This window comes from Drosophila suzukii, unplaced genomic scaffold (genome assembly GCF_043229965.1).
Source record: "Drosophila suzukii unplaced genomic scaffold, CBGP_Dsuzu_IsoJpt1.0 scf_5, whole genome shotgun sequence".
Classification (NCBI taxonomy): Eukaryota; Metazoa; Arthropoda; class Insecta; order Diptera; family Drosophilidae; genus Drosophila; species Drosophila suzukii.
In genome coordinates this window covers 1129145-1145411 of record NW_027255937.1, presented here as the reverse complement: position 1 = coordinate 1145411, position 16267 = coordinate 1129145, and positions in this window count along the sequence as shown.

The window sequence follows — 16267 nt, the reverse complement described above, 5'->3', positions numbered from 1 at the left end:
TTTCAACCAGTTTATGGCTATTTGTCCTGCTTGCTGGATGTGAGCCGGTGTTATCCCGTCCGGTCCCGGCGATTTGTATGGTTTGAAACTATGTATGGACCATTTCATGTTGCGGTCTGATAGGAGTGGATCTATTTCGATTCCCTCTCCTGCTCCTCTTTCAGGAGGATGACCTGCTTGTTGGCTCCCCGGGAAGTGAGCGTCTAGGAGAAGGTCCAAGGACTCTTTACTGGAGTCTGACCATCCATTTGCTTTTTGAAGATAGCCCAAAGGCGCGGCTGTCTTAGAGAGTATTTTCCTGAGCCTTGCGGCATCAGTTGTTTTTTCTATGTCAGAGCAGAAGGTCTGCCATGCCGTTCGTTTTGCTCTTCTAATGGCCTTTTTGTAGGAGGCTAGTTCAAACTTGTAGTTCAGCCAATTGGTGTCCTCATTTCCCGCCTTTGCTCTGTTAAACAGGCATCTGCAGTTGGTTCTGAGGATAGATAGTTGTTGGGTCCACCAGGGGGGTTTTTTCCTTCCTCTTGGTTTCTCTGTGGGGCATGCCACTTTGAAGGCAGTGTTGCATGCCCCTGTGAATTTGTATACTGTTTCGTCCAGCTCCTGTGGGTTTGTGATGTTTTCTGACGGTTCCATGGGGAGGATATTTGTCAGAACTTCTTAGTACCTGTGCCAGTCGGCTCGTCTGGGGTCAGCGAAGCTGTTTCTATCAGTCTATGGTCCGAAAAGGAGTGCTCGTCAGAGACTGCCCAGTTTTTGGCGGTGTTGTCTCCGTTGCTGTAATTGCGAAGTAGAAATATACTAAGGTGCCTTTTGGCTAATATGCAGGTTCGAATTTTACCATCTTTGGGGTCAAGCATAAGCTTGTATTCCTTTGTTCCTAGTCCAGCAACCTTGCCTCCTACAACCCAAGGTTCCTGTACGAGGACTAGGTCGGCTCCGCCTTCTGTCAGACGAAGCAGAAGTGCAGCAGACGCTGCTTTACTGTGGTGAAGGTTTATTTGTAGAAGTCTTAATGACATCTACAGCTTCAACCTCCACCACAGTGACGTCGGCCTCCTCTGTGTCGCTGAGGTCTACGTCCTCGATTGCCGGTCCGAGCTCTCGCATCTCTCTGCTTAGCGACGAATCGGTAGAGTAGCCGTCCTCCGGCCCACCAGGTGCCTCCAACTCCTCAGCAAGCACCTGCTCGGCTGGGTTGCCAGCAGAGCTGCTAGCGGCGTTGGAGTCGCCCTTATACACCTTGATGTGTATCGCACTGAACCCGAAGTTCAGCACTCCTCGAGCAGTCTCGATCGGAGCAACTGACTCCTTGTTCAGGACCAAAACCGCCTGGTTGACATCCCTTTCATGCTCCTCCACCTTGACGACTTTCCAGTCCTTCGTGGGGAGGTACGTGTCGCATTCTTGCAACATGAAGAGGATGTCCTCCGCCGCCTTGATCGCTGCTGGAAGCCAGATCCTGGCTCGGGGTCTACTGGGGACATCGCACCAGTCAAGCGCAACGATGTTCGCCCCTTCGTATACCTCGCCGAGCTTGCTCGTTGCCTGTTTATGCTCGTACATGTCAGCCGACCGCTGACTGTCGCAGGCCACCACCTTGACGTTGCCCTGGTACCAGCCCGCGTCCATGCAGCCTGGCTTCTCTCGTACCATGCGCAGGCAAATGAGGGAAAGGTGGGACTCCACTGCCCTCCACTTGTTCCTGGGGATCCTGCCCTCCGGATATCCCCTGTCAACCAGGCCGAGTAGTACACGGTTCTTCGTGATTTCGGCGAAAGAGACCGATGGCTGGATCTTAGATCTCTTCGCCGATGGCCCGGGTAGTTCGAGGGATCGCTGCCTTTTCGCCTGAGTCCCTTTTTGAGTGGGCTTTTCCTGCCCGTAGTTTGGAAGCACCTTCCTTGCCCACTCTACCTTCTTTAGCCATTTAGGCGAAGGTGTGGCAACGGTGCTCCTAGTGTGTGAGCGCAGAGTCTGGGCGGCAGTCCGCCTTTCTGCGTATGTTTAATTAGCACCAGCGGGTGGTCCGAGCGCCTTGGCAGTGCCTACCGCTGCTTTCGGCGCAGATGCGCACGTGGCGGAGGCGTTTGCGGCTGGCTTTTTGCCACCCATCATCCCCAGTTTGGGATGCGGCCCTTTCTGGACCGTGCTGGTATGGAAGGTGGAACCAGTGTTTATCTTATCCATGGGTTTTTTAAGAGTACCCGTCTCTGTGTTTTTTGTTGTGTTTTCTGTATTATTCATATGCTCCATAATTTGGTCCCACGAGTTGCGGACAAGGGGAAAAGTCCGCCCGGGCAGAGATCCGCGATGCCCGGGTAAGGCGATAGTTAGAACAGGGGGTCGCCATGTCCCTGAGCACACCGTTTGAGACTGGGCTAGTTTTGATCCGGGCCCCCAGCCAGGCTGACTCTTGGCACGGTCCGTATTACACCGTAGTCCAGCCCGGAGTGAGATGTTGTTTGGGAGGGGAGTTGGGTAGGTGTTGTGTTGGGAGTGGGTTTGTGTAAAGCAACTATTTAGATGCGGCTGAACAACTCGCATCGTCGGTATTGCTTCGTTGCAAAATACCCGCTGGCTGTCCGGGACTGTTTATTTACTGGGGTTCCCGTCCACGATACCGTGTTTGACTTATCCCACCAGCTTATTCACAGTTGACCTCGAGAGAGGTCGTCCGCTATCCGCAACCTGCGACCCGCTCGGTTGCCCCAGCTAGGCGACTTTGGAACCATCTCACAAGTTCCTCAGCCGAGTTTATTATTATATTTATAATAAAATAATTTATTAACTTTATAAATTAATTATATAAAAATAATTTTTTTTAGTAAATTATAAAATAAAATATTAGTAAATAAGTATATATATATATATATATACATAAATAATTATAATAATGAAATTAAATAATCTAAATTTTATCAAAAAATATAAATTTTTAATTTTTACATTTAAATTAAAAAATTTAATTTTTATAATTAAATACATTTTTTTAAATTTTTTGAAATAATTAAAATAATAAAAAATCCTCATATTTTTTTTTATTTTTTTTTTTTTAATTTTTTGTGTACTAAGTTCAAGATTAATAGATAATCTATATATATATAAATATTTAATATATTATCATATGGTTCACAATTAGAATAAAAAATTTTGTAATCCAAAAATGTAGACATAAATAGTAAAAAACAAGGAAGAACGCTATAGTCGAGTACCTCGGCTATCAGATACCCGTTACTCAGCTAAATGGAGATATGCAAGTAGCAAAGCGAGATTAAAATGCGCCACCTACCGGCGGTATACAGATTTAAGCGTTATGGGCGTTAGAGTGGGCGTGGCAAAATCGACTCGGCTAGTGATCCTGAATATATATACTTTATGGGGTCGGAAACGCTTCCTTCTGCCTGTTACATACTTTCCGACGAATCTAGTATACCATTTTACTCTACGAGTAACGGGTATAATTAGTTGCGTTCTTAAATAGATAAATACTTATGTATTCCCTGAAAAAGCTTACAGACATTTCTTTTTTAAAACAGAAATGTATATTTACAGAATGTATTATTTTAATGCATATAGGTGCATTTCTGGGTACATCTTACAGGAGTATTCTGAGTAAATGCGTACAGAATGCATTCACCCATCAGTTCCAAAAAAAGAAAATTCACTTGTGAATCACCTTGTGAATACCGTGGGACATGTCCCCTTGCACGAGTGAAGAACAAGTGACACTCCGTATAGACAATTGTACGACATGCCTACTGTCTCAGCTATCTCGCGTATCTTTAATCGGCGGTCTGCCAATACGAGATCGTGGATTTTTGTCACGTTATCCTCCGTGGTAGCCGTTTTCGGGGCACCTGGGCGTGGCTCATCAAAAACCGACGTGCGACCACGTTGAAACTCGTTAAACCAATTTTTGGCGGTCGCCATCGAAGGAGAAGAGTCACCGTAGACAGCATGCATGCGCTCTTTAATTTTGCTGCGATGCTTCCCTTCCAAAAACAAGAATCGAATCACAGACCGAGATAGCTCTTTCTCCATTTTTCTAAAATCCGCGGACACGTCCGATTCCACACGCGGTCAAAACAAAACTACGAGTCCGATTAGGTGAAATTTCGACAGTAGCCGTCTAGTAGTAGTAAATTTCTCTTGCGATAGTGACGCCATCGGGCTGTGAGACTAAGTACTTATCGGACTGCCCTCGTATATGATATCACCAAAAAGATCGTATCCAGGCATCCAGAGAGTGGTACGCAAATTTGATCCAGAAGAGGCTTTTCGTTTGCTAGACGAAGAAATGTACAACGCAACTTACGCCATACAGGAACTTTGACGCCTCCACCTCAAGGGCATTGTGTTTTTTTTTAGCATCCCCCCTGCAAGCATTTTCTATCGCGGAAGGCACTATTAAGTGACTTCTAGAAGATAAAAACGAACGTCCGCGATATCGCAATCGGATCGCGGAAGTGACTCCCTTCGGGAAGAAATATGCCACTTCGGCACTCCTAGAATTGTTGCTGAAGTGGCACATTTCTTCCCGACGGGAGCAACTTCCGCGATCCGAATGCGATATCGCCGAAGTAACTTCTGGAAGTGTCGCCGTAGTCACATATGGAAGTCACTCAAAAGTGACTTTACATAAGTTTGTAGAAGATACCTAGAAGAGTCTTCCCCATTTGGAAAATCTTGAATGAAAACATATTTTAATATACTTTCAATATTTTGCACTTATTTTTTTTATAAAGACATTTTCCGCTTGAATACACGGTCCCTGGCATGTAGGAAATTTTGCTGAACAATGTTATTTAGGTCCAGCTCCGTCGACATAAGAAATTTATTAATAACCATTTCTAAAAAAAAAAACAGAAACAAAAATTGTTTTTTGTTCAGTCAAAGTAAAAATAAACTGGAAAACATTACCTCTTACAATGAAATATGTTGAGAATCGTTGGATGCTGGGTTTCTCCGCAGTTACACGCCAAGTAATGTCCACAGCTAGCTTGTCCGTAAATAGCTTTAAATAATCGTACACCTCCATTTAAATATGTTAAGCAATTAAAAACATTTAGAAAAAAACAAAGCTATATTTTTAAAACGCACAAATTTGATACAAAGCCGCACTGTACACCACAATGACGCTCGGGCGAAAAATAATAGCGTGGGTAAAAAGGAAGACCAAAACAATTTTCAAAAAAAAGGGGTAACGGATTGTTTTTTTCCACTAATTTTGTTTTTGTAAAATGTGTACTATCGTCTTTCTATCGCTCAGAAGTGTCTCAGAAGTTACTTCTTCGCGATCACGACCCTTTTTGTTTTTGTAAAATGTGTACTATCGTCTTTCTATCGCGCAGAAGTGTCTCAGAAGTTACTTCTTCGCGATCACGACCCTTTTTATTTTTATAAAATGTGTACTATCGTCTTTCTATCGTCCGGAAGTGACTTATAAGTTACTTCTACGCGATACATGTATATTTTGATTTTGTAAAATGTGTACTATCGTCTTTCTATCGCGAAGAAGTTACTAAGAAGTGACTTCTGGACGACAGGCGATAGAAAAATCGCCCTTTTGCTTGCAGGGCCGATCTCTCTTATGATGTTCTCCGTTGCAGAAACCAATTTCGTTAAAACGCTCTTTAGCAAAGTCCCACAACAACTCAAAACACTGCCTGTGAAGCAAGGATAGTTGTTATTACCGTAACTTAAATCGCCAAGCCTGCCGCCAAATCGAGTTGGCCACGTAGGCCAATATAGCAGCACTAACAAAAAAACAATAGGTAACGCCGTGAAAAAAAAACGTCACTTGAGAAAAAACCAGAGAAGCATTTAATTTAATTTCCTTAATGAACTTTCCTTAATGAAACCAATTTCGTTAAAACGCTCTTTAGCAAAGTCCCACAACTTCCTTGGGGCTTACACAGAATCTTTGATCATGGTTTGGAAATGACGAAACTGAAAAACGCCAAGTATTAGAGAGTACTGGCCGAGCTCTTAAATTCTGAGAGAGCGTTCTATTGAAGAGATGTAAGTCCAGTCCAGCCAGAATCTCCTAAATCATCCAGATGCTGTGCACGGTGCACCGGGAGCGTGGCGATAAATGAAGAGCAAGCAAATATGAAAAGAGAGTGTCTTGGGCAAAAGTAGCTCAAAGCAAACGACGATAGCTCGACCTGCAGTATTTGTAGAAAAGTTGAGAGCGAGGCGGAACAAGAGAGAGCCACTACAAGTGTTCGGGGAAGTTCGCACAAAGGGGATAACGAAAGCTGGAGCTGACATTGTTGTTGGTTTATCAAGAAAGAGTGCACATCTACAAAGAGTGCACTCAGAGCGTCAAAGAGTCCAGAGTATAGGCGAAAGCAACCAGCGGCCGCTGATATTGCGAGAACAAAGCAAGATGCGAAGTATCGGAAAAATGTCCCGCAAAATTATCGACGCCAGTGGCGCCGAAATTAGGGGGTTTTTCGAATCTAAGTCTGTTGATTTTCCAAGTCCAGAATTTATTCATCAACTTACTGACTGGGTGACTTAGGTTGGATTGGAACAGAATTCATCACTATACACGGTTTAAAGATGTTGCTAGGGTATTTCCAGCTTAAAACTCACGAATTCTAATGTAGAGACATCTACACCATATTAAACTAATGGCTTGCAAATTATGCTGGCTGTACTCACGCTTAGCTTGTTCGCAAGAAAATCACACGACGACTGTGATTTGACGTGTGCTCTGAATCTTCCAATATGCAAAAATATGTTGCTCGGCTCCAACGTTAAAAAAACAGTTTTCCCCAACTGTTAAAATCTTTTTAAAATCGTCTTCACGGCGGATTCTTTAGTTTATGGTTTGTTAGTTTGCTTAAAGTTTCATTTAAGAAGAAGCAGCAGCAGCATTTATGTCTGCTCCTCTTGAATTTTACCAACACTGCAAAATTCGAAATAAAAAAGTTGTCGTGTCTTCAAAAAATATAACTTCCGAAAAGGTTTTTCACAATTTCAACATTAAATTAAGAGGTATTTTAAACTAAAACATCTTCTAAGAATGCTTGGGTCAATAATTTTCCTTAACAATTAAAAGTGAACATATTAGAGAATGTTCAGATCTCATCTCAACAAAAATCCATTTTTATCCATGTCCATTTTGTGCCTAACATGAGAGACAAGCAGTTCTGAGGAGCCGATTTCGGTCAGTAGATACACATATTACTGGTAATGGAACGCCCTTCACCACTGGATTTCCTAAAACGTAATATTGATAAATGGTCTTCTATTAATGCAACCTGAAACAACATTTTTTGGCTTTAGCCAACCGAAGTGGTCAAATTCCCCCTAGTGCATCAGTTGAAGAAGTTAAAAATTAATTTCTGTCAATTTCGGAATTGATCAAATATTTTTTTTGTGCTCGAGACACTTTCTTGGACATTGGTTGCTAGAGAAATTTGTAAATGTAAGTATTTTCTGAAGCGAAACGCTGACCGGTTATTTAACATGCTTAGCTGCTAGTGGAGATAGTGTATTACGATCCCTATCCCAGAGGTAGGAAGTAGAACCGCGGAGTTATGAGATGCGCTGATAACTGATTTATTCTTCATTTGATACATGCTTATATACTACTTGGAACACGGAAGTTTAGTGTAATGATTAGTGAAATAAGCTATATTATAAGTAGGTCAGGGAATTATGATTATGGTAGCAATCTGCGTAGTTGGCTTTGTGCAGTTGGGTGACACTGCAAAATGTGCCGACTGCATTGGCGGATCAGTGTGCCGTTGAGTCGGTGAGACATATAACATGGTGATCAGCAATTCTCATCTGCAGTGGGTGCTACTGAGCGCCTGGTACTGTTCCCCACTTGGCTACCGCTCGATTTGTTGGGTGCTGGTCATGTTGAGCACCCTTGGGTTCGAACAAATTTATTTATTTTGATTACAATTTACATAAAAATAATTATTGTTTTTTCAATTAATTTGCTTTTCTATTGTATATTTAATGTACATAATGTACAAACCGAACGGATTTCGCAAAAAATAATTTTTAACATTTTTAATTTTATTGAAAAATTTTATTCACATACTGTAAGTAATAACGTGTATCGGGATTTGAAAGGAAAACAAATTTCCTATTATAATTTTTTTAAATTTGCCAAAAAACGACAAATTTTAAAAAGCTCCTCTGTTTGAGAATCTATATCTGCAGATGTAGTTATCCGGTGAACTTAATTTTTTCTTGTGTTTAGTCCTCTGAAACCTCTCCTTTTCAAATACATTTTTAAAGAAATTTATTTATTAAACTTCTTTATTTAATATATGCGCCAGTTTATCAGCTGCAATGGGTTTTTATAAGTTAGAGCCAATTTTTTTTTGTAAGATTTTAAATTATTTGTAACAAGTCCTCTGATTTCTACTACGAACGCACGATGCTGCAAATAGTACTTAATCATCTGATAAGATTGAGAGAGAGAGACTGTGAAATGTCGAAGCAACACAAACGCCATAAGCATCTAACAAGAAATCTATGGAAATTTAAATAAAATTAATTGGAAAATTCAATATTATTTAAAAGAGTAGTTTTGAGGAGTTAAATAACTCCCCACAAGTAGAAGCAGCAACAGATGGCCGGCCGCTTACCAGATATGCGGCGAATTCGCGTAGTAACGGCGCGGCGAAGAGAGTTTGGAGACTTGGATGGAGAACGAGAGAGTTTGAAGAACAAGGATGGAGAGCGAGAGAGTTTGGAGACCAAGAATGGAGATCGAGAGATAATAGAGACTTCGCGGGCAAGGCAAGAGTGCCGTGTGCAAAGCGTGAACTTTGGACCGGGAGAAGAAGTGCCACATCTCGGCAGTGGAGCGGCACACAGGCGTGCCACAAGCATCACGGGAATCAGCGGGACGGTAGCAGTGGGCGGAGCATCGATCGGAAGCGGTACGTGAAGGACAAGTGGGTCAACCAGAAGGCACGGACTTTGGACCCGGAGTGGAGAGATCCAGCGGGCCATGCGCAAAAGGGAAATAACGGTTCCCGGAGGCCCTATATAAGGCCGCAGAGCGCTGGCAGCTGGATCAGTCGATCACAAGGAGTCAAGCCGTCAAGATCAATATACCAAAGCGAACAATCAAACAACCAGATAATCTACAAGGGAGCAACAGCAAGTCAAGTCGGCGGAGAAGCAGCGCCGTGGGAGCCTACAAGGAGCAAGATTACTACGTCGAGTCGTTCGGGATTGGGATCAGCCCGTACGGCTGATCCCCCTCGCGAGTCCGAGTCGTTACCAGCAGTTATCAAGTCACGCGTGAGGAGCGAGCAGCTAGTAAGCATCTTCAGGGAGGTGCGAGGATCTTCAGGGAGCTACTGGACTGGAACACCGAGTCGTCAAGGCGAGAGGTCGTCAAGGCGAGAGGTCGTCGAATCGATCAGGACCGTCGGAAACACCGAAGACCACAAGCGACGAGGCAAGGCCAACCAAGCTACCAAGACTTTTGTAATAATATACCCGCAATAAACCCACTACGAACCCGAGAATTCTGTGCTTTCTCACTGAGCTACTAAGCGGTCACGTTAATATAAATTTGGTGGGGCGAACAAACAATATACTGAGCTAGCCGCACGAATCTCGAAGCGAGCAGACCACAAAAATCAGTCCGTTACATCTGGCGCCCAACGTGATTGTCCCAGCAGTGAAAGCAACTTAAACAGAATGAGGAAGAAGTGGATCTACCGGCTTAAAAAGGAGGACTTCGCCAATGTCGCACAGAGGCTTAATGTCACCCTGGACGGCAGATTAGAGGACATGAGAAAAGCATTATCCGAGTATTATTCAGAAACGGATAATGACCCACAACTCGTTGACATCTGGGCCGATTTGGAAGCTACATACCACGACAAAGCCGGCCCCAGCATCACGTTAACGAACGCCGAAGGGGACAACTTAGTGGCAAGCCTGAGCGTTGACAACCTACAAAAGGAGGCAAACAGGAGAGAATGAAGTTAAGACAGGAAAATAACAGCGCTGATCTCGAGACGCAGTCAGTCATACTATGCAAGGATCGCTAAACAGGTCCGCGAATGCTCGTTCAGGTTCGACGGGGCGGAAAAACCGTTCGAGTTCCTGGAACAGGTGGAATGGTCCGCCAACACATACGGCTTGGAGTTAGACATGATTCCCCGAGCGATGCCTGAGTTGCTGAAGGGAAGGGCTCTGAAGTGGTTTATCGCCAACAACAAGCAATGGAAAACCTGGGCGGAGTTCATAGATAGTTTCCACACATACTTTCTACCGAGAGACTTGTTCACCAGGCTGGCGGATCAGGTCAGGCAACGGAAGCAGGGCTTCAGCGACTATTAAACTTCTTTATTTAATATATGCGCCAGTTTATCAGCTGCAATGGGTTTTTATAAGTTAGAGCCAATTTTTTTTTGGAAGATTTTAAATTATTTGTAACAAGTCCTCTGATTTCTACTACGAACGCACGATGCTGCAAATAGTACTTAAGCATCTGATAAGATTGAGCGAGAGAGACTGTGAAATGTCGAAGCAACACAAACGCCATAAGCATCTAACAAGAAATCTATGGAAATTTAAATAAAATTAATTGGAAAATTCAATATTATTTAAAAGAGTAGTTGTGAGGAGTTAAATAACTCCCCACAAGTAGAAGCAGCAACAGATGGCCGGCCGCTTACCAGATATGCGGCGAATTCGCGTAGTAACGGCGCGGCGAAGAGAGTTTGGAGACTTGGATGGAGAACGAGAGAGTTTGAAGAACAAGGATGGAGAGCGAGAGAGTTTGGAGACCAAGAATGGAGATCGAGAGATAATAGAGACTTCGCGGGCAAGGCAAGGGTGCCGTGTGCAAAGCGTGAACTGTGGACCGGGAGAAGAAGTGCCACATCTCGGCAGTGGAGCGGCACACAGGCGTGCCACAAGCATCACGGGAATCAGCGGGACGGTAGCAGTGGGCGGAGCATCGATCGGAAGCGGTACGTGAAGGACAAGTGGGTCAACCAGAAGGCACGGACTTTGGACCCGGAGTGGAGAGATCCAGTGGGCCATGCGCAAAAGGGAAATAACGGTTCCCGGAGGCCCTATATAAGGCCGCAGAGCGCTGGCAGCTGGATCAGTCGATCACAAGGAGTCAAGCCGTCAAGATCAATATACCAAAGCGAACAAACAAACAACCAGATAATCTACAAGGGAGCAACAGCAAGTCGAGTCGGCGGAGAAGCAGCGCCGTGGGAGCCTACAAGGACCAAGATTACTACGTCGAGTCGTTCGGGATTGGGATACCAGGAATCTCCGAATTGAGACGCAGGTAACTGAGGTCCAGAGGGCATCACACGGCTAGGTCAAGGCGGTCGATTAACCCTATCCACAAAGTCCTGGCGTTACGCCTGGAGAGAGTATAACAAGCCAGAAGGGAGAGCGGTCGATCGGTACGGTCTCGAGTGGAATTGTCCAGGAGAGCCCGAACCCCGAGCACCAAAAGCCACGCGGAAACGTCCCGGACCAAAAGCAAAAGGGTGAGGCTAGCGTGGAACGTTCGTTTACACTAGGCGTGGAAGCGAAGTAAAGCGCGAGGCAGCTTCCTGGCGTTCCGCCTTGACTGTCCGCGCGGGCTGAGCAGAAACCCCAGTGGGACCATCCGGGACAGAGCAAGAGACAGGCGGCGGTGTGTCGAAAGGAGAGATCCTGGAGAGCACAATTTCTGTTCACCCTAGTCTGAGAACGGTGACGCTTCCCTAAACCCGTACGGCTGATCCCCCTCACGAGTCCGAGTCGTTACCAGCAGTTATCAAGTCACGCGTGAGGAGCGAGCAGCTAGTGAGCATCTTCAGGGAGGTGCGAGGATCTTCAGGGAGCTACAGGACTGCAGCACCGAGTCGTCAAGGCGAGAGGTCGTCGAATCGATCAGGACCGTCGGAAACACCGAAGACCACAAGCGACGAGGCAAGGCCAACCAAGCTACCAAGACTTTTGTAATAATATACCCGCAATAAACCCACTACGAACCCGAGAATTCTGTGCTTTCTCACTGAGCTACTAAGCGGTCACGTTAATATAAATTTGGTGGGGCGAACACACAATATACTGAGCTAGCCGCACGAATCTCGAAGCGAGCAGACCACAAAAATCAGTCCGTTACATCTGGCGCCCAACGTGATTGTCCCAGCAGTGAAAGCAACTTAAACAGAATGAGGAAGAAGTGGATCTACCGGCTTAAAAAGGAGGACTTCGTCAATGTCGCACAGAGGCTTAATGTCACCCTGGACGGCAGATTAGAGGACATGAGAAAAGCATTAACCGAGTATTATTCAGAAACGGATAATGACCAACAACTCGTTGACATCTGGGCCGATTTGGAAGCTACATACCACGACAAAGCCGGCCCCAGCATCACGTTAACGAACGCCGAAGGGGACAACTTAGTGGCAAGCCTGAGCGTTGACAACCTACAAAAGGAGGCAAACAGGAGAGAATGAAGTTAAGACAGGAAAATAACAGCGCTGATCTCGAGACGCAGTCAGTCATACTATGCAAGGATCGCTAAACAGGTCCGCGAATGCTCGTTCAGGTTCGACGGGGCGGAAAAACCGTTCGAGTTCCTGGAACAGGTGGAATGGTCCGCCAACACATACGGCTTGGAGTTAGACATGATTCCCCGAGCGATGCCTGAGTTGCTGAAGGGAAGGGCTCTGAAGTGGTTTATCGCCAACAACAAACAATGGAAAACCTGGGCGGAGTTCATAGATAGTTTCCACACATACTTTCTACCGAGAGACTTGTTCACCAGGCTGGCGGATCAGGTCAGGCAACGGAAGCAGGGCTTCAGCGAGTCGTTCAAAGACTACATGATCGACATGCAGACGATGGTGAGGTCACTTAAATTTTCCGCTAAAGAGACCCTAAGGATTATCAAGGAAAACTGCACCCCCAGTCTAAGGATCTTCCTAAGGGCATACAAAGTGTCGGACCTGGACACGCTGATGATATTAGCAGACGAGTATGAAGAACTCGAAAAGGAGCGGGAAGCGTTCGCGCAGGAAAACAAATTCTCGAAGACCAAGTCGGCATCGCCAGCGCAGGTAACATGCAGAAGACGCGAAGAGATAGGAATCCAGGAGTCACGGGGAAACGACCAATTGTCGCCACCTAACCGAGTACCACGGCAGCAGGCAACAGGAGCACCACGCGGAGGCCAACGGACACCACCACAACAGCAACAGATGCAGCCAGCAAACACTGTTTGGAGGCCACCAAGTACAACACATAGGCCTCGTGAAACGACACACATCGAAGACCCCCAGGAGGCCTGCCGAAAGTTCGGCGGTCATGGACACTGGGCGCGGGGATGTCGGCACCAACGCCTGTTGTTCTGCTGGGTGTGCGGGAGAGTAGGCGTCAGGAGTGTCGAATGCCGCCAGCAGGGGGTAAATGCCCAGCGATCTCAGCCGCAGAAAGGCGAGCAGGGGTCGCAAGATGCAACCTCTCCAAACTAACGGGAAAGCTGGTCGAGGAGAAGCAGCAGTTGTCCGCAGCGGTGACGATTGGTGGGGGCACATACAACGCCACAATCGACACCGGGGTAACAGCAAGCTTTATAAGCAAAGAGCTGGCGGACGACCTGGCTTCCCTCGGAAAGATTACGAGGATACGACGGCAAGTTAGGTTGGCAGACGGAAGATGTGGCGGAATCGATGAGCAGCTGGAGGTGGAAATTGCGTTCGGGAACAAGCGACTGAGCATGAGCCTGCTGATACTACCAGGGGTAGTGGATTCATTGGTGTTGGGATGGAACCTTCTAACACAAGTCGGTACCGAGATTAAGTGCGCTGGACACGAAGTGATAATACCGGCCAGGAATCGTCACAAGGGATGGCTCGAGGAGAAGCTATCGGTGGCAGTCGTATAACGGGCAAGCGAAGATGACGACACGACGAAATTCCTGGAGGCAGAGCTATCGAGTTTCAGCATCATGAAGGGAGCATCAAGCATGGCAGAGCATCAGATCACGAAGAAAGACGACAAACCAATAAAGCAGCGATACTATCCCAAGAATCCGAATGTTCAAGGGGAGATCAATGCGAAGGTGGACGAGCTTCTCCAAATGGGATACATAGAACACTCAACAAGCCCATACAGTTCTCCCATCGTGATGGTTGAAAAAAAGACGGGCAAATGGAGACTGTGCGTCGACTTTAGGCAAATCGACGCCAAGTCTATAAAGGATGCCTACCCGATGCCCCGAATAATTATATTCTCGACCAACTGAGGGAAGCACGGTACATCAGCAGCTTGGACCTAAAGGATGGGTACTGGCAAATCCCACTGAAAGCAGACAGCAGGCAGTATACGGCGTTTACAGTGCCGGGGAAAGGTTTATTGCAATGGAGAGTAATGGCATTCGGACTTCATTCGGCGTCTGCGACCTTTCAACGGGTGCTGGACCGGATGATCGGTCCCGAAATGTCGCCGCACGCATTTGCTTACCAGGATGACATCATAGTGATCGGGCGCTCGCTGGAAGAACACAAGGCCAACCTAAAGGAAGTGTTCCGACGGCTAAAGGAGGCAAATCTGAGGTTAAACCCGGAGAAGTGCTAATTTTTCAAGAAAGAGCTGTTATATCTTGGTCATCGAGTGACTAGCGAAGGAATAGGCACGGATCCGGAAAAGGTAGCAGCCATCGCCGAACTAGAACCACCATCGACAGTAAGAGAGCTCCGACAGTACATGGACGTAGCATTATGGTACCGCCAGTTTGTACCTGACTTCGCAAAAATAGTCAAACCTCTCAAAGGTTTGCTACGCAAGGGCAATAAGTGGGTGTGGACACAGGAACATCAGACGGCGTTCGAAGAAGTGAAGGCAAGACTCGTCGCAGACCCCGTACTGGCATGCACGGATTTCGACAAACCATTCATCTTGCAAACTGACCCCTGCCGCGTTCGAAACAAAGCAACCAAAAGCTGCTGGTATTGATTGGTTGGTGCCGCTGCGAAGCGCGACGGCCGAATCTCTAAAGAAAGCTTTTAAAGAACACATAATCGCGAGGTATGGGGTCCCCAAAATAGTCATAACGGACAACGGAGTCCAGTTTGCCAGCAAAATTTTCAAGAGTTTCCTGGCCGAAATGGGAGCCAAGCAACAGTTCACAGCACCATACACCCCACAGGAGAACCCGACTAAAAGAGCAAATAGGACGGTGAAAACAATGATAGCGCAATTCGCAGGGTAGGACCAAAGAAACTGGGACGAAAAATGGCCGGAAATCATGCTGGCAGTAAACACGAGCGTTTCAGAATCCACAGGTTACACACAATCGACGACCGACTGAGACCCCGGAGGAGAAAGCACACAAACTCAGAGAAATCTTCGAGATTGTAAGGCGGAACCTGGAGAAAGCATCCCAGGATCAGGCTAGGCATTATAACCTAAGGAGGAGGCAATGGACGCCAAAGGTGGGTGACGTCGTGTGGGCCAAGGAACACTACTTATCAAAAGCGGCCGAGGGGTTCGTAGCAAAATTAGCCCCAAGATACCGCGGACCTTACCTCCAAGGATTCGAAAGGGATTCTACAATTTGACTCCAAGGATACTACAGGGCAACTACAAAGGTGGAATAAAACACATAAGAGACATCAGGAGAACGTTAAGAACACAAAGGGAGTAAACCAGAGCGTCCAAAGTCTCGATTGGGACTGATCGGAGGAAAGGAAAAAACACGCATTAACAGTCTGCCGAAGAAAGGGGGAAGACGGCACAGAGCAGAGAGCTGTACCGTAGATCTGGGTAGTAAGAAGGAGAGGCCGAAGGAAATAGCGGGATTGAGCAAAGAGGAAGGCTCGGAACCGAGGTGTCGTTAAAGGGAGCCCAGGCTTCAGATGAACAATCAAAATCGACAAGCATCATGAGCACACGTGTGACGAGGAGCGAAGCGTGCAAGATGTTGGCTGCCCACCAGCCGTCCGGAGGATCCAGCCCGGGGCAAGGATGGTCGACAGGGCGGGGCGTCCCCGAGCCGGTCATCAGCTCCGACAGCGACGTCGAGTTGGTAGAAGACCCACGGGTGGAGGAGCGGCGATGGCGGCTTCGCAAAGCGGTCAACCGGGCTGACGGCCGCATCCCGACTGGCGCGGCGGAGGTAGAGTGGGACAGCGAAGAGCCGCCCCAGGACCAGCTGGCTCCCAGTAGCCATGCCGAGGCTGTGGTAGCGGCTACGTGGGAATTTCGACGGAAGTGCGAGGCGCGAAGGCGGAACGAGGAGCGGCGGTTGAAG